The sequence below is a fragment of the Pelmatolapia mariae genome, linkage group LG3_W, assembly GCF_036321145.2.
Source record: "Pelmatolapia mariae isolate MD_Pm_ZW linkage group LG3_W, Pm_UMD_F_2, whole genome shotgun sequence".
In the NCBI taxonomy this organism is placed as follows: domain Eukaryota; kingdom Metazoa; phylum Chordata; class Actinopteri; order Cichliformes; family Cichlidae; genus Pelmatolapia; species Pelmatolapia mariae.
In genome coordinates, this window is record NC_086229.1 from 52,389,653 (window position 1) to 52,408,533 (window position 18,881).

General features: G+C 45.1%; 1 long non-coding RNA gene and 7 other non-coding genes across 8 annotated transcripts; 1 reads left to right on the forward strand and 7 right to left on the reverse strand.

The window, feature by feature from the left end:
• Positions 1-1,733: 1,733 nt before the first annotated feature.
• trnas-gcu (transfer RNA serine (anticodon GCU)) lies at positions 1,734-1,815 on the reverse strand. Its single transcript has one exon. It is a non-coding gene; the product is annotated as a tRNA-Ser (tRNA).
• Positions 1,816-3,579: 1,764 nt separating this feature from the next.
• On the reverse strand, positions 3,580-3,661 carry trnas-gcu (transfer RNA serine (anticodon GCU)). The gene has a single exon. It is a non-coding gene; the product is annotated as a tRNA-Ser (tRNA).
• Positions 3,662-5,414: 1,753 nt separating this feature from the next.
• Positions 5,415-5,496, reverse strand: trnas-gcu (transfer RNA serine (anticodon GCU)). Its single transcript has one exon. It is a non-coding gene; the product is annotated as a tRNA-Ser (tRNA).
• A 2,082-nt stretch (positions 5,497-7,578) lies between these two features.
• Positions 7,579-8,243, forward strand: LOC135932547 (uncharacterized). The gene is made up of 3 exons (XR_010573549.1): positions 7,579-7,632; positions 7,746-7,778; positions 8,083-8,243. It is a non-coding gene; the product is annotated as an uncharacterized LOC135932547 (long non-coding RNA).
• A 2,695-nt stretch (positions 8,244-10,938) lies between these two features.
• Positions 10,939-11,020, reverse strand: trnas-gcu (transfer RNA serine (anticodon GCU)). Its single transcript has one exon. It is a non-coding gene; the product is annotated as a tRNA-Ser (tRNA).
• Positions 11,021-12,778: 1,758 nt separating this feature from the next.
• Positions 12,779-12,860, reverse strand: trnas-gcu (transfer RNA serine (anticodon GCU)). The gene has a single exon. It is a non-coding gene; the product is annotated as a tRNA-Ser (tRNA).
• Positions 12,861-14,608: 1,748 nt separating this feature from the next.
• Positions 14,609-14,690, reverse strand: trnas-gcu (transfer RNA serine (anticodon GCU)). The gene has a single exon. It is a non-coding gene; the product is annotated as a tRNA-Ser (tRNA).
• A 1,764-nt stretch (positions 14,691-16,454) lies between these two features.
• trnas-gcu (transfer RNA serine (anticodon GCU)) lies at positions 16,455-16,536 on the reverse strand. Its single transcript has one exon. It is a non-coding gene; the product is annotated as a tRNA-Ser (tRNA).
• Between the last annotated feature and the right edge of the window lie 2,345 nt (positions 16,537-18,881).

Genomic DNA, 18,881 nt, shown 5'->3' on the forward strand with positions numbered 1-18,881 from the left:
TCTTGCGTTTACAAGCACATAATTTGCATGTACAAAACATCCATGTATTTTAAGAGATAACTGCAGACACAGAAGTTCCCCATCCATCCAAATATGGTGAAGATCTCAGGCCTTTGAGGTCCCCATGGACTGGACATCCTTTCGTCACCTGTAACTAAGCAAACTCAAATACCACAAGAAGCTGAATACATTCAGGCCTTTGCTCAGCTACTATTTTACTGTAACAATATACTCAGGCTCTGAGTTATGATATATATATATTAACTCAATCATTTTAAAGTAGTTATAACTGCACCTGTGATAAACATGTTAATACTTGATTATGATAACCCCTATAATATAACTTATAACATAATGCCAGCAGCTTCAATAAACACTTTGATGAAATGATAATTAATGTAATGTTAAGGATGATGGTTATATACAGTTCAGCAGTAAACTAATTTCTTTAAATATTACAGTCCCAACATAAAAAACTTACCATCTTCAACTCTGACAACTCCATCTCGGCCTCTTATCTTTTCCTCCGTGCCACAGTCATAAAACAATACATCAGAGCAGTTCTCACCACCGTCCTGTAAAGCTCGCCTTTCACACCTGCTGCTATCCCGGTGTCACAAATCACCCCTTTATTTGGTCTCCACCCACATCTTCCCTTCAAAGTACTCCTTCCCTTGTTAGCACATTACCATTTCCACCCTTAATGACTTTAAACTGCTGTTTCCAGCTTCATCTCTCTGCCTTACCAATTGGTACAAGTCCCTTTCTCCATGCTTAGTGTCAAGGCTCACATTGAACTCACTATGAGGGTTTTCCTTTGCCATTGGTCTAGCACCCCTAGCATTCTTATTTACACGACAACACTACTTTTTCTTTCCCTGCCTTTTCCTTTCAATGCTTCCCCGGAGTGATGACACAAAGCCTTGAAAAGTGAGTATAATGAGTAAAGTCATAGACATAATGGGACAAAAACAATGAATTGGCTACAGAGTATGCTGGAGGGCTGCTCTTGGATGTGGAAAAGGTCCCTGGAGAATACGGGCATCGATCCCGCTACCTCTCGCATGCTAAGCGAGCGCTCTCCCATTTGAGCTAATTCCCCTTTGTCGGTTGGGGACTGTAGCTTCATCGTGACATATGGACCTTTAACTCTGGAGGCTCTAAAAAGGACACCTCGCCTTCATGGTTTTCTGGGCATGCCAACTACAACAAGACCCTGTGGTAGAATCACTGTGCATACGAGACATTAATGACCAACTCTAGTCTGGGCCCTACACATTATGCTGGGAGCGTGTCACTGTTTGTGGAAGCACCTTTCAGCTGCTTCTGGAGAAAAAAGATGTCAGACTGGACTGGGGGCATTGCTGCGTGACTCTTTGCTGCCATTGGCCAGTATTGTGAAGGTAAGAGGGGAGACGATCACCTCAGATGGACAAACACTGATGAGGTTTAAAGCCAGCGTTAACCTGACAGTACCTGAAAGGTACTCAGAGGAGATGTGCAAATAAACATTTGCCAAAGGAAGCCACATGCGTTCATTTGGAGCACTGACTATTCTGGAAACAAAGTATCTTTTGGCCATTGTATTAGCAGACCATTCTCTTTAACGTGACCTGTGCAACAAGACCACATGGTGTACTATAGGAAGTACTGAGCCAAAGAAAAGCTGAGGAATTGCATCATGCCTACTTTGGCAGCCAATCTCACAACATGCATTAAGTAGAAAGAGGGCTCGACGAGGATGGGATTCGAACCCACGCGTGCAGAGCACAATGGATTAGCAGTCCATCGCCTTAACCTCTCGGCCACCTCATCTCCCGGACGCTGTGTTTTGCCAGCAGAATTGGGAATTTATTCTGTGAACACGTAGTCTAGATGGACAAAATGCGAGCTGAGCGCTAGTGTATCGACGCAGGGAAATCTACTCCAGATCCCCGACGAGGGGCTGCGTAACACTTTGGTAGAAGCCTGGAGTGATGCTGGCTTCTTCTTTGAGCCTGTTCTTCTTGGGGGTTGCCAGAGTGGATCATCTGCCTCCATCTCACCCTGCCCCTAGCATTCTCCTCTGTCACAGCAACCCTCTTCATGTCCTCCTCCACTAGATCCATGAACTTTCTCATCCGTAGTTTTCTTTTCCTCCTGCCTAGCAGCTCCATATTTTACACCCTTTTCCCAGTATATCTTATATTCCTCCTCTGCACATTTCCAAACCACCGCAGCCTTACCGGTCTAACTTTGTCTCCAAACCGCTCGACCCCAGCTGTCCCTCTGACATAATCAATTCTAATCTTTTTCCATCCTGGACAGTCCCAACATAAAAAACTTACCATCTTCAACTCTGACAACTCCATCTCGGCCTCTTATCTTTTCCTCCGTGCCACAGTCATAAAACAATACATCAGAGCAGTTCTCACCACCGTCCTGTAAAGCTCGCCTTTCACACCTGCTGCTATCCCGGTGTCACAAATCACCCCTTTCTTTGGTCTCCACCCACATCTTCCCTTCAAAGTACTCCTTCCCTTGTTAGCACATTACCATTTCCACCCTTAATGACTTTAAACTGCTGTTTCCAGCTTCATCTCTCTGCCTTACCAATTGGTACAAGTCCCTTTCTCCATGCTTAGTGTCAAGGCTCACATTGAACTCGCTATGAGGCTTTTCCTTTGCCATTGGTCTAGCACCCCTAGCATTCTTATTTACACGACAACACTACTTTTTCTTTCCCTGCCTTTTCCTTTCAATGCTTCCCCGGAGTGATGACACAAAGCCTTGAAAAGTGAGTATAATGAGTAAAGTCATAGACATAATGGGACAAAACCAATGGATTGGCTACAGAGTATGCTGGAGGGCTGCTCTTGGATGTGGAAAAGGTCCCTGGAGAATGCGGGCATCGATCCCGCTACCTCTCGCATGCAAAGTAAGCGCTCTCCCATTTGAGCTAATTCCCCTTTGTCGGTTGGGGACTGTAGCTTCATCGTGACATATGGACCTTTAACTCTGGACGCTCTAAAAAGGACACCTCGCCTTCATGGTTTTCTGGGCATGCCAACTACAACAAGACCCTGTGGTAGAATCACTGTGCATACGAGACATTAATGACCAACTCTAGTCTGGGCCCTACACATTATGCTGGGAGCGTGTCACTGTTTGTGGAAGCACCTTTCAGCTGCTTCTGGAGAAAAAAGATGTCAGACTGGACTGGGGGCATTGCTGCGTGACTCTTTGCTGCCATTGGCCAGTATTGTGAAGGTAAGAGGGGAGACAATCACCTCAGATGGACAAACACTGATGAGGTTTAAAGCCAGCGTTAACCTGACAGTACCTGAAAGGTACTCAGAGGAGACGTGCAAATAAACATTTGCCAAAGGAAGCCACATGCGTTCATTTGGAGCACTGACTATTCTGGAAACAAAGTATCTTTTGGCCATTGTATTAGCAGACCATTCTCTTTAACGTGACCTGTGCAACAAGACCACATGGTGTACTATAGGAAGTACTGAGCCAAAGAAGAGCTGTGGCATTGCATCATGCCTACTTTGGCAGCCAATCTCACAACATGCATTAAGTAGAAAGAGGGCTCGACGAGGATGGGATTCGAACCCACGCGTGCAGAGCACAATAGATTAGCAGTCCATCGCCTTAACCTCTCGGCCACCTCATCTCCCTGACGCTGTGTTTTGCCAGCAGAATTGGGAATTTATTCTGTGAACACGTAGTCTAGATGGACAAAATGCGAGCTGAGCGCTAGTGTATCGACGCAGGGAAATCTACTCCAGATCCCCGATGAGGGGCTGCGTAACACTTTGGTAGAAGCCTGGAGTGATGCTGGCTTCTTCTTTGAGCCTGTTCTTCTTGGGGGTTGCCAGAGTGGATCATCTGCCTCCATCTCACCCTGCCCCTAGCATTCTCCTCTGTCACAGCAACCCTCTTCATGTCCTCCTCCACTAGATCCATGAACTTTCTCATCCGTAGTTTTCTTTTCCTCCTGCCTAGCAGCTCCATATTTTACACCCTTTTCCCAGTATATCTTATATTCCTCCTCTGCACATTTCCAAACCACCGCAGCCTTACCGGTCTAACTTTGTCTCCAAACCGCTCGACCCCAGCTGTCCCTCTGACATAATCAATTCTAATCTTTTTCCATCCTGGACAGTCCCAACATAAAAAACTTACCATCTTCAACTCTGACAACTCCATCTCGGCCTCTTATCTTTTCCTCCGTGCCACAGTCATAAAACAATACATCAGAGCAGTTCTCACCACCGTCCTGTAAAGCTCGCCTTTCACACCTGCTGCTATCCCGGTGTCACAAATCACCCCTTTATTTGGTCTCCACCCACATCTTCCCTTCAAAGTACTCCTTCCCTTGTTAGCACATTACCATTTCCACCCTTAATGACTTTAAACTGCTGTTTCCAGCTTCATCTCTCTGCCTTACCAATTGGTACAAGTCCCTTTCTCCATGCTTAGTGTCAAGGCTCGCATTGAACTCACTATGAGGCTTTTCCTTTGCCATTGGTCTAGCACCCCTAGCATTCTTATTTACACGACAACACTACTTTTTCTTTCCCTGCCTTTTCCTTTCAATGCTTCCCCGGAGTGATGACACAAAGCCTTGAAAAGTGAGTATAATGAGTAAAGTCATAGACATAATGGGACAAAACCAATGGATTGGCTACAGAGTATGCTGGAGGGCTGCTTTTGGATGTGGAAAAGGTCCCTGGAGAATGCGGGCATCGATCCCGCTACCTCTCGCATGCTAAGCGAGCGCTCTCCCATTTGAGCTAATTCCCCTTTGTCGGTTGGGGACTGTAGCTTCATCGTGACATATGGACCTTTAACTCTGGAGGCTCTAAAAAGGACACCTCGCCTTCATGGTTTTCTGGGCATGCCAACTACAACAAGACCCTGTGGTAGAATCACTGTGCATACGAGACATTAATGACCAACTCTAGTCTGGGCCCTACACATTATGCTGGGAGCGTGTCACTGTTTGTGGAAGCACCTTTCAGCTGCTTCTGGAGAAAAAAGATGTCAGACTGGACTGGGGGCATTGCTGCGTGACTCTTTGCTGCCATTGGCCAGTATTGTGAAGGTAAGAGGGGAGACAATCACCTCAGATGGACAAACACTGATGAGGTTTAAAGCCAGCGTTAACCTGACAGTACCTGAAAGGTACTCAGAGGAGACGTGCAAATAAACATTTGCCAAAGGAAGCCACATGCGTTCATTTGGAGCACTGACTATTCTGGAAACAAAGTATCTTTTGGCCATTGTATTAGCAGACCATTCTCTTTAACGTGACCTGTGCAACAAGACCACATGGTGTACTATAGGAAGTACTGAGCCAAGGCATTGCATCATGCCTACTTTGGCAGCCAATCTCACAACATGCATTAAGTAGAAAGAGGGCTCGACGAGGATGGGATTCGAACCCACGCGTGCAGAGCACAATGGATTAGCAGTCCATCGCCTTAACCTCTCGGCCACCTCATCTCCCTGACGCTGTGCTTTGCCAGCAGAATTGGGAATTTATTCTGTGAACACGTAGTCTAGATGGACAAAATGCGAGCTGAGCGCTACCCAGGTAGCAAGACGACATTGAATCTATGTTGATTTTTCATCCGAACCGTCGTATATGGTCGGGGTTGAAATGCCAATGTTGTAACAACGTTGAAATACTGTGGTAAACCGACGGTCTTACTATAGAGACGTTGTAACGATGTTGATTCACCGTTGTTTTTTTGTCATTGATATTTGATCTATTTATAGTCGACCAGGTGACAACAACAACATCGAGAAAACGTCTATTTATAGTTGACGATCATTCGGCTCCGGTCACCATCAAAAACCATCGATTTGTAGTTGAGCATTAAATTGCATTGCAACTGATCGGGTATAAAGTACCAGAGAAAGTAGATTTATTGTTCATTTGTTATCAATGACTTGGTCTAGTTCACCAGCTTTAAAAAATCGTGTCTACGTGCAATTTATGTATAGTTGACCGGGAAATTAAAGCAGCGATCACTTGGACTATTCCGCAGCACCCCTCTCACATTGGTACACCCCCCCCCCCCTCCCCCGGTATTCATTGTCTTCTACAGTAGAGCGGGACATTTAATTTACTCTCAGCGGAATTGACCGGAGAAGGCATCAGTTCATGCACTGCACTGGCCTGCACCACGATTAGTATAAGGTAAGAATGAATGATTTTTTTTCCTACTCGGTATTTCCATGTTTGCATTTGAATAACAGTAAAAAAAAACTTGTTAATGTTGTACATTAACGAGTTTTTTTTTTACTGTTATTTAAATTGTGTCTACTTCTTACAATCCGGCAACAAATAAATTGCACTGCGAACAAAGTATATCAACAAAGAAAACATTTTCGTTTCATAATTTCTTCGTTATATTCCCTTACAAAGCTAGCTTTAACGCTTCGAGGTTTCCTTTGTTCTTGCCGTCGCCTCGGCGCTTGACCCAGACTTTCGCTCTGTAGTTGCTTAGTACTACAAAAAATTCTAAATCTGTGATATATGATTGATAAACGTAAAGTTAACTGTATAAACGTGTTCAATGACTTTGTTACTTTTGATGATTGGAGAGCACTCGCTTCAATGCGCACACGAAAACTTTAGACTCAGTTTGAATGCTCACGCAGCATGCGTGACTGTACGTTGCACGCTCACCTAACTTTACGTTGCACGCGTACATGACTTTCCGTTTGTGCCTTGAATAATGAATAAGGCTACGTCCACACGTACCAGCGTATTTTTGAAACCGCTGATTTTTCTATGCGTTTGCACCTTTTGTCCACACGTAATGTATGTCTGGCCGTACATTGTGTTTGTATTTCCAGGCACATTTCACGAAGCAGAACGCAGTCTTCAGAGATATCCACGTGAACGCTGTGATACGTCTGACCTTCAGTCCGAAGAAGAAACCCAGACCAGTCTTAAAAGAAAGCACAAGTAAAACCTTTATATTCACAAACATATCTTTGATTGTTAAGAATTTATGATCTTGTCTTTTATACATATCTGTGGTGCTTGCATACTGCAATATCGCCACATAATATAGTCCAAAAAGTGGAAGTTTGTAAACTTTTTAAAAATGCAAAGCCGTGTACACTTGTGCACTTCAAAAATTCATTGTATGCTGTACCTTCTTGCACGTCTCTGTTTCCTGTGTGTGTTGTTAGAAATCAAACTAACTTTAGGAAACAATATGCCAAAAGCATATTTACAATTACTTAAGACCGTTTTTAATTTATTTTCTTTAGACCAAATCCCCTGTACACATATACGGACTCAGAGGATGAGCAGCCTACAAAAAAACGGTTTCCCCAGGCCCCTCGAGTGAAAATACCAGGTAATAAAATACTGTCTAGTGTCTGTGTACATATCTGTGTCTGACACGAGGAAACTTTTTTGACAAGTTGTCTGTATTCTTAAATACTTAAAAAATTATCTTTTTCTAAACAGCCCTCATCACTCCGCAGTCTGCCCCCCAGCCCACTGATAGCAACCATCATAATGCCCCACCCAGCTTCCGGCACCTTTCGCCACTCCGGCACAAACCGACACAGCTTTGCGATCTCGCCAGCATGCAGAGTCTGTCTTCCCTATAGATGGTATGCTTTTAAAAAAGCTTTAAAGCTGCATCACAATGTCATTGTACTCTTATCTTCAAAACACCAGTTTATACTCCTGAATGTCATCTTGTTGTGATTTTTTTTTTCTGTAGATTCCAGAGACTCTGTGAGGCCACTATTACAAGGCAAGTTTGAAAATCTTGGAATTTCACAGTTTACATGGTATAACAAATATATGTGACAGGCAAAAACTAGTAAACACTTTTAGCAGTTACAAGAACTAACAAATGAATATCCAACAAAAGGGAATAGAAATACATTGCACTGCCAATACTTTGGTTTATTCTTTGTATGACTTGAAAATCAGGCTTTAGGGAAAACCAAATGACATGTTTCTATCATCAATTACATGAAGTAAACACACAAGCACTTGCATACACATTTAAGACATGAGACTCGCTAATTCCATCTCTTAAAATGTGTCTATAGGTGAGACGCTTTGCGTTGATTGGTGCTGCTGGACCACACTGGAGGTGCGAGTCCGCCGTGTAATGGTTTATGCCATTACAAAGGAGCTGGCCTCTGTACTCAACTGGACAGGGGAAAAAAAACAAGGACCAGACAAAGCAAAAAAGGGCATTTAAAGAGACAGCGCCATGCAGATGCATATTTGGTAAGTTTTAACATTTATTGTAGTTTTATGAGCCTAAAGTGAACAATAAAGGGATCAATTGATGTGCTGGGTGCGTTTCACATTTCCTATGTCTGTTTTTTGCTATATTACTTTGTCTTTCTTAATAACAAGTCTTTCATGTCCGGTTAATCTGGAGATGGAGTCTTTGGTCTTCGGCTTGTTTTGTCCTCGGGTTGTACACTTTGTACAGCCCGAGGACCCATGTTTTCTTTTTTTTTTTTAAAGGATACACGGCACACCATGCTAAGACATATCGCATTTTCAGCTTATAGCTCTTTGGGAATCAAATGCGGCAGTTTGCTGATTTCCGCCTGGTGACTTTCATGTTTATCAGCCTAGGAGTTTACATACTTTCTCCCTGCTGAAGACAATTAACAAGAGCTTATTCATGTGCTCTAATTCCCTTTTTTTGTGTGTGTGTCTATTTTTTGTCCTAGATGGCCTGGCGCAGCAGGTAGGGGCGAACTCTATGTCTGAGTTGGTCTTTGCTCAAGCAGTCCAGAAATGGCTCAGATATGCTCCAGATCGTACGGGTGGCGCGCAGGAAGCACATCATCCATCCCCATCCCGGAGTAAATAATAAAAAGTGACGTGAAACATAGAAATGTAAATAGGAAACTTTGTCTTTTAATAAAGTATTTTGCAAATGATACATGTCTATTGACCTTTTTTGGTTTTTTGTTTTTTTTCAATAAAAAGCAACTGTGCGAAAGAGGTGGAAAATCAATACCATATCTCAACAGTGTTTCAATATCAGAATCTGACATTGTTTCAATGTCAACAGTGTTAGAAAATATAACGTCGAATCAATGTCAGGTTTCAACATTGATTCAACATCAAAACCTGACGTTGTTTCAACGTTAAAAATGGGTGCAAGAGTGATGTTGGGTCAATGTCACACTTCAACGTTGCTTCAATGACGTGGCCTGATATTGACTCAACATTGTTTCAATGTTTCCTTGCTATCTGGGTAGTGTATCGACGCAGGGAAATCTACTCCAGATCCCCGACGAGGGGCTGCGTAACACTTTGGTAGAAGCCTGGAGTGATGCTGGCTTCTTCTTTGAGCCTGTTCTTCTTGGGGGTTGCCAGAGTGGATCATCTGCCTCCATCTCACCCTGCCCCTAGCATTCTCCTCTGTCACAGCAACCCTCTTCATGTCCTCCTCCACTAGATCCATGAACTTTCTCATCCGTAGTTTTCTTTTCCTCCTGCCTAGCAGCTCCATATTTTACACCCTTTTCCCAGTATATCTTATATTCCTCCTCTGCACATTTCCAAACCACCGCAGCCTTACCGGTCTAACTTTGTCTCCAAACCGCTCGACCCCAGCTGTCCCTCTGACATAATCAATTCTAATCTTTTTCCATCCTGGACAGTCCCAACATAAAAAACTTACCATCTTCAACTCTGACAACTCCATCTCGGCCTCTTATCTTTTCCTCCGTGCCACAGTCATAAAACAATACATCAGAGCAGTTCTCACCACCGTCCTGTAAAGCTCGCCTTTCACACCTGCTGCTATCCCGGTGTCACAAATCACCCCTTTATTTGGTCTCCACCCACATCTTCCCTTCAAAGTACTCCTTCCCTTGTTAGCACATTACCATTTCCACCCTTAATGACTTAAAACTGCTGTTTCCAGCTTCATCTCTCTGCCTTACCAATTGGTACAAGTCCCTTTCTCCATGCTTAGTGTCAAGGCTCACATTGAACTCGCTATGAGGCTTTTCCTTTGCCATTGGTCTAGCACCCCTAGCATTCTTATTTACACGACAACACTACTTTTTCTTTCCCTGCCTTTTCCTTTCAATGCTTCCCCGGAGTGATGACACAAAGCCTTGAAAAGTGAGTATAATGAGTAAAGTCATAGACATAATGGGACAAAACCAATGGATTGGCTACAGAGTATGCTGGAGGGCTGCTCTTGGATGTGGAAAAGGTCCCTGGAGAATGCGGGCATCGATCCCGCTACCTCTCGCATGCTAAGCGAGCGCTCTCCCATTTGAGCTAATTCCCCTTTGTCGGTTGGGAACTGTAGCTTCATCGTGACATATGGACCTTTAACTCTGGAGGCTCTAAAAAGGACACCTCGCCTTCATGGTTTTCTGGGCATGCCAACTACAACAAGACCCTGTGGTAGAATCACTGTGCATACGAGACATTAATGACAAACTCTAGTCTGGGCCCTACACATTATGCTGGGAGCGTGTCACTGTTTGTGGAAGCACCTTTCAGCTGCTTCTGGAGAAAAAAGATGTCAGACTGGACTGGGGGCATTGCTGCGTGACTCTTTGCTGCCATTGGCCAGTATTGTGAAGGTAAGAGGGGAGACAATCACCTCAGATGGACAAACACTGATGAGGTTTAAAGCCAGCGTTAACCTGACAGTACCTGAAAGGTACTCAGAGGAGACGTGCAAATAAACATTTGCCAAAGGAAGCCACATGCGTTCATTTGGAGGACTGACTATTCTGGAAACAAAGTATCTTTTGGCCATTGTATTAGCAGACCATTCTCTTTAACGTGACCTGTGCAACAAGACCACATGGTGTACTATAGGAAGTACTGAGCCAAAGAAGAGCTGAGGCATTGCATCATGCCTACTTTGGCAGCCAATCTCACAACATGCATTAAGTAGAAAGAGGGCTCGACGAGGATGGGATTCGAACCCACGCGTGCAGAGCACAATGGATTAGCAGTCCATCGCCTTAACCTCTCGGCCACCTCATCTCCCTGACGCTGTGCTTTGCCAGCAGAATTGGGAATTTATTCTGTGAACACGTAGTCTAGATGGACAAAATGCGAGCTGAGCGCTAGTGTATCGACGCAGGGAAATCTACTCCAGATCCCCGACGAGGGGCTGCGTAACACTTTGGTAGAAGCCTGGAGTGATGCTGGCTTCTTCTTTGAGCCTGTTCTTCTTGGGGGTTGCCAGAGTGGATCATCTGCCTCCATCTCACCCTGCCCCTAGCATTCGCCTCTGTCACAGCAACCCTCTTCATGTCCTCCTCCACTAGATCCATGAACTTTCTCATCCGTAGTTTTCTTTTCCTCCTGCCTAGCAGCTCCATATTTTACACCCTTTTCCCAGTATATCTTATATTCCTCCTCTGCACATTTCCAAACCACCGCAGCCTTACCGGTCTAACTTTGTCTCCAAACCGCTCGACCCCAGCTGTCCCTCTGACATAATCAATTCTAATCTTTTTCCATCCTGGACAGTCCCAACATAAAAAACTTACCATCTTCAACTCTGACAACTCCATCTCGGCCTCTTATCTTTTCCTCCGTGCCACAGTCATAAAACAATACATCAGAGCAGTTCTCACCACCGTCCTGTAAAGCTCGCCTTTCACACCTGCTGCTATCCCGGTGTCACAAATCACCCCTTTCTTTGGTCTCCACCCACATCTTCCCTTCAAAGTACTCCTTCCCTTGTTAGCACATTACCATTTCCACCCTTAATGACTTTAAACTGCTGTTTCCAGCTTCATCTCTCTGCCTTACCAATTGGTACAAGTCCCTTTCTCCATGCTTAGTGTCAAGGCTCACATTGAACTCACTATGAGGCTTTTCCTTTGGTCTAGCACCCCTAGCATTCTTATTTACACGACAACACTACTTTTTCTTTCCCTGCCTTTTCCTTTCAATGCTTCCCCGGAGTGATGACACAAAGCCTTGAAAAGTGAGTATAATGAGTAAAGTCATAGACATAATGGGACAAAACCAATGGATTGGCTACAGAGTATGCTGGAGGGCTGCTCTTGGATGTGGAAAAGGTCCCTGGAGAATGCGGGCATCGATCCCGCTACCTCTCGCATGCTAAGCGAGCGCTCTCCCATTTGAGCTAATTCCCCTTTGTCGGTTGGGGACTGTAGCTTCATCGTGACATATGGACCTTTAACTCTGGAGGCTCTAAAAAGGACACCTCGCCTTCATGGTTTTCTGGGCATGCCAACTACAACAAGACCCTGTGGTAGAATAACTGGGCATACGAGACATTAATGACAAACTCTAGTCTGGGCCCTACACATTATGCTGGGAGCGTGTCACTGTTTGTGGAAGCACCTTTCAGCTGCTTCTGGAGAAAAAAGATGTCAGACTGGACTGGGGGCATTGCTGCGTGACTCTTTGCTGCCATTGGCCAGTATTGTGAAGGTAAGAGGGGAGACAATCACCTCAGATGGACAAACACTGATGAGGTTTAAAGCCAGCGTTAACCTGACAGTACCTGAAAGGTACTCAGAGGAGACGTGCAAATAAACATTTGCCAAAGGAAGCCACATGCGTTCATTTGGAGCACTGACTATTCTGGAAACAAAGTATCTTTTGGCCATTGTATTAGCAGACCATTCTCTTTAACGTGACCTGTGCAACAAGACCACATGGTGTACTATAGGAAGTACTGAGCCAAAGAAGAGCTGAGGCATTGTATCATGCCTACTTTGGCAGCCAATCTCACAACATGCATTAAGTAGAAAGAGGGCTCGACGAGGATGGGATTCGAACCCACGCGTGCAGAGCACAATGGATTAGCAGTCCATCGCCTTAACCTCTCGGCCACCTCATCTCCCTGACGCTGTGCTTTGCCAGCAGAATTGGGAATTTATTCTGTGAACACGTAGTCTAGATGGACAAAATGCGAGCTGAGCGCTAGTGTATCGACGCAGGGAAATCTACTCCAGATCCCCGACGAGGGGCTGCGTAACACTTTGGTAGAAGCCTGGAGTGATGCTGGCTTCTTCTTTGAGCCTGTTCTTCTTGGGGGTTGCCAGAGTGGATCATCTGCCTCCATCTCACCCTGCCCCTAGCATTCTCCTCTGTCACAGCAACCCTCTTCATGTCCTCCTCCACTAGATCCATGAACTTTCTCATCCGTAGTTTTCTTTTCCTCCTGCCTAGCAGCTCCATATTTTACACCCTTTTCCCAGTATATCTTATATTCCTCCTCTGCACATTTCCAAACCACCGCAGCCTTACCGGTCTAACTTTGTCTCCAAACCGCTCGACCCCAGCTGTCCCTCTGACATAATCAATTCTAATCTTTTTCCATCCTGGACAGTCCCAACATAAAAAACTTACCATCTTCAACTCTGACAACTCCATCTCGGCCTCTTATCTTTTCCTCCGTGCCACAGTCATAAAACAATACATCAGAGCAGTTCTCACCACCGTCCTGTAAAGCTTGCCTTTCACACCTGCTGCTATCCCGGTGTCACAAATCACCCCTTTATTTGGTCTCCACCCACATCTTCCCTTCAAAGTACTCCTTCCCTTGTTAGCACATTACCATTTCCACCCTTAATGACTGTAAACTGCTGTTTCCAGCTTCATCTCTCTGCCTTACCAATTGGTACAAGTCCCTTTCTCCATGCTTAGTGTCAAGGCTCACATTGAACTCACTATGAGGCTTTTCCTTTGCCATTGGTGTAGCACCCCTAGCATTCCTATTTACACGACAACACTACTTTTTCTTTCCCTGCCTTTTCCTTTCAATGCTTCCCCGGAGTGATGACACAAAGCCTTGAAAAGTGAGTATAATGAGTAAAGTCATAGACATAATGGGACAAAACCAATGGGTTGGCTACAGAGTATGCTGGAGGGCTGCTCTTGGATGTGGAAAAGGTCCCTGGAGAATGCGGGCATCGATCCCGCTACCTCTCGCATGCAAAGCGAGCGCTCTCCCATTTGAGCTAATTCCCCTTTGTCGGTTGGGGATTGTAGCTTCATCGTGACATATGGACCTTTAACTCTGGGGGCTCTAAAAAGGACACCTCGCCTTCATGGTTTTCTGGGCATGCCAACTACAACAAGACCCTGTGGTAGAATCACTGGGCATACGAGACATTAATGACCAACTCTAGTCTGGGCCCTACACATTATGCTGGGAGCGTGTCACTGTTTGTGGAAGCACCTTTCAGCTGCTTCTGGAGAAAAAAGATGTCAGACTGGACTGGGGGCATTGCTGCGTGACTCTTTGCTGCCATTGGCCAGTATTGTGAAGGTAAGAGGGGAGACAATCACCTCAGATGGACAAACACTGATGAGGTTTAAAGCCAGCGTTAACCTGACAGTACCTGAAAGGTACTCAGAGGAGACGTGCAAATAAACATTTGCCAAAGGAAGCCACATGCGTTCATTTGGAGCACTGACTATTCTGGAAACAAAGTATCTTTTGGCCATTTTATTAGCAGACCATTCTCTTTAACGTGACCTGTGCAACAAGACCACATGGTGTACTACAGGAAGTACTGAGGCATTGCATCATGCCTACTTTGGCAGCCAATCTCACAACATGCATTAAGTAGAAAGAGGGCTCGACGAGGATGGGATTCGAACCCACGCGTGCAGAGCACAATGGATTAGCAGTCCATCGCCTTAACCTCTCGGCCACCTCATCTCCCTGACGCTGTGTTTTGCCAGCAGAATTGGGAATTTATTCTGTGAACACGTAGTCTAGATGGACAAAATGCGAGCTGAGCGCTAGTGTATCGACGCAGGGAAATCTACTCCAGATCCCCGACGAGGGGCTGCGTAACACTTTGGTAGAAGCCTGGAGTGATGCTGGCTTCTTCTTTGAGCCTGTTCTTCTTGGGGGTTGCCAGAGTGGATCATCTGCCTCCATCTCACCCTGCCCCTAGCATTCTCCTCTGTCACAGCAACCCTCTTCATGTCCTCCTCCACTAGATCCATGAACTTTCTCATCCGTAGTTTTCTTTTCCTCCTGCCTAGCAGCTCCATATTTTACACCCTTTTCCCAGTATGTCTTATATTCCTCCTCTGCACATTTCCAAACCACCGCAGCCTTACCGGTCTAACTTTGTCTCCAAACCGCTCGACCCCAGCTGTCCCTCTGACATAATCAATTCTAATCTTTTTCCATCCTGGACAGTCCCAACATAAAAAACTTACCATCTTCAACTCTGACAACTCCATCTCGGCCTCTTATCTTTTCCTCCGTGCCACAGTCATAAAACAATACATCAGAGCAGTTCTCACCACCGTCCTGTAAAGCTCGCCTTTCACACCTGCTGCTATCCCGGTGTCACAAATCACCCCTTTATTTGGTCTCCACCCACATCTTCCCTTCAAAGTACTCCTTCCCTTGTTAGCACATTACCATTTCCACCCTTAATGACTGTAAACTGCTGTTTCCAGCTTCATCTCTCTGCCTTACCAATTGGTACAAGTCCCTTTCTCCATGCTTAGTGTCAAGGCTCACATTGAACTCACTATGAGGCTTTTCCTTTGCCATTGGTGTAGCACCCCTAGCATTCCTATTTACACGACAACACTACTTTTTCTTTCCCTGCCTTTTCCTTTCAATGCTTCCCCGGAGTGATGACACAAAGCCTTGAAAAGTGAGTATAATGAGTAAAGTCATAGACATAATGGGACAAAACCAATGGGTTGGCTACAGAGTATGCTGGAGGGCTGCTCTTGGATGTGGAAAAGGTCCCTGGAGAATGCGGGCATCGATCCCGCTACCTCTCGCATGCTAAGCGAGCGCTCTCCCATTTGAGCTAATTCCCCTTTGTCGGTTGGGAACTGTAGCTTCATCGTGACATATGGACCTTTAACTCTGGATGCTCTAAAAAGGACACCTCGCCTTCATGGTTTTCTGGGCATGCCAACTACAACAAGACCCTGTGGTAGAATCACTGTGCATACGAGACATTAATGACAAACTCTAGTCTGGGCCCTACACATTATGCTGGGAGCGTGTCACTGTTTGTGGAAGCACCTTTCAGCTGCTTCTGGAGAAAAAAGATGTCAGACTGGACTGGGGGCATTGCTGCGTGACTCTTTGCTGCCATTGGCCAGTATTGTGAAGGTAAGAGGGGAGACAATCACCTCAGATGGACAAACACTGATGAGGTTTAAAGCCAGCGTTAACCTGACAGTACCTGAAAGGTACTCAGAGGAGACGTGCAAATAAACATTTGCCAAAGGAAGCCACATGCGTTCATTTGGAGCACTGACTATTCTGGAAACAAAGTATCTTTTGGCCATTGTATTAGCAGACCATTCTCTTTAACGTGACCTGTGCAACAAGACCACATGGTGTACTATAGGAAGTACTGAGCCAAAGAAGAGCTGAGGCATTGCATCATGCCTACTTTGGCAGCCAATCTCACAACATGCATTAAGTAGAAAGAGGGCTCGACGAGGATGGGATTCGAACCCACGCGTGCAGAGCACAATGGATTAGCAGTCCATCGCCTTAACCTCTCGGCCACCTCATCTCCCTGACGCTGTGCTTTGCCAGCAGAATTGGGAATTTATTCTGTGAACACGTAGTCTAGATGGACAAAATGCGAGCTGAGCGCTAGTGTATCGACGCAGGGAAATCTACTCCAGATCCCCGACGAGGGGCTGCGTAACACTTTGGTAGAAGCCTGGAGTGATGCTGGCTTCTTCTTTGAGCCTGTTCTTCTTGGGGGTTGCCAGAGTGGATCATCTGCCTCCATCTCACCCTGCCCCTAGCATTCGCCTCTGTCACAGCAACCCTCTTCATGTCCTCCTCCACTAGATCCATGAACTTTCTCATCCGTAGTTTTCTTTTCCTCCTGCCTAGCAGCTCCATATTTTACACCCTTTTCCCAGTATATCTTATATTCCTCCTCTGCACATTTCCAAACCACCGCAGCCTTACCGGTCTAACTTTGTCTCCAAACCGCTCGACCCCAGCTGTCCCTCTGACATAATCAATTCTAATCTTTTTCCATCCTGGACAGTCCCAACATAAAAAACTTACCATCTTCAACTCTGACAACTCCATCTCGGCCTCTTATCTTTTCCTCCGTGCCACAGTCATAAAACAATACATCAGAGCAGTTCTCACCACCGTCCTGTAAAGCTCGCCTTTCACACCTGCTGCTATCCCGGTGTCACAAATCACCCCTTTCTTTGGTCTCCACCCACATCTTCCCTTCAAAGTACTCCTTCCCTTGTTAGCACATTACCATTTCCACCCTTAATGACTTAAAACTGCTGTTTCCAGCTTCATCTCTCTGCCTTACCAATTGGTACAAGTCCCTTTCTCCATGCTTAGTGTCAAGGCTCACATTGAACTCACTATGAGGCTTTTCCTTTGGTCTAGCACCCCTAGCATTCTTATTTACACGACAACACTACTTTTTCTTTCCCTGCCTTTTCCTTTCAATGCTTCCCCGGAGTGATGACACAAAGCCTTGAAAAGTGAGTATAATGAGTAAAGTCATAGACATAATGGGACAAAACCAATGGGTTGGCTACAGAGTATGCTGGAGGGCTGCTCTTGGATGTGGAAAAGGTCCCTGGAGAATGCGGGCATCGATCCCGCTACCTCTCGCATGCAAAGCGAGCGCTCTCCCATTTGAGCTAATTCCCCTTTGTCGGTTGGGGATTGTAGCTTCATCGTGACATATGGACCTTTAACTCTGGGGGCTCTAAAAAGGACACCTCGCCTTCATGGTTTTCTGGGCATGCCAACTACAACAAGACCCTGTGGTAGAATCACTGTGCATACGAGACATTAATGACCAACTCTAGTCTGGGCCCTACACATTATGCTGGGAGCGTGTCACTGTTTGTGGAAGCACCTTTCAGCTGCTTCTGGAGAAAAAAGATGTCAGACTGGACTGGGGGCATTGCTGCGTGACTCTTTGCTGCCATTGGCCAGTATTGTGAAGGTAAGAGGGGAGACAATCACCTCAGATGGACAAACACTGATGAGGTTTAAAGCCAGCGTTAACCTGACAGTACCTGAAAGGTACTCAGAGGAGACGTGCAAATAAACATTTGCCAAAGGAAGCCACATGCGTTCATTTGGAGCACTGACTATTCTGGAAACAAAGTATCTTTTGGCCATTTTATTAGCAGACCATTCTCTTTAACCCTCTACAGCATAGCGTTGCCCTGAGGCAACAAACCACATTTTCATGCCTTACACTGGCCCTTCAAAAAAAAACAACTTTTTTTTTTCAAATAATGCTACCAGACACATCTCTTTCCAATAAAATGATGAGTTGAAGGTGGTGTGACTTTCATTTTGGGGGGGGAGGACCCCTTTCTGCAAGCTGCACTACATGAGAGACATCTCGATTAGGAGGCAAGATAAAGATCACTATTTTACATGTTTATAGTGAAATAAATGTATATTAAAAATACTTGTATGTGCATGAATATGTTAAGAAGCATATTTGATTGTTTGTTCTACTTTTTAAAATTTATTTATACAGGAAAACTGTTAATTTTCATTCGTTGCCTCAAGGCAACACTGCGCAGTTAGCCCAATTTTTTTCAGGCAATATAATGCATTTGCATATGTGTGTACAGATGTGTTTGTGTGCATTTATATGATCATAGTATATGTTTTTTACTTTACAATCTACTCATAATTACAGGACATGGATGTAAATACCTTTTATGGAAGGAAACCAAGGGAATGTGCACTTTTGGTCCTCAGAAAGTGAGCACAGTGAGCTTTCAGGGAGTGACAGTGAAGTAGAGGAGTGGATCCCTAAATGAGGTTTGAGGGACACTTAGGAGCTCAGGGGTCAGGGGTCAGTTGGTAAAGTAACTGTGCCTGTGTTTGTGTTAGTGCCCA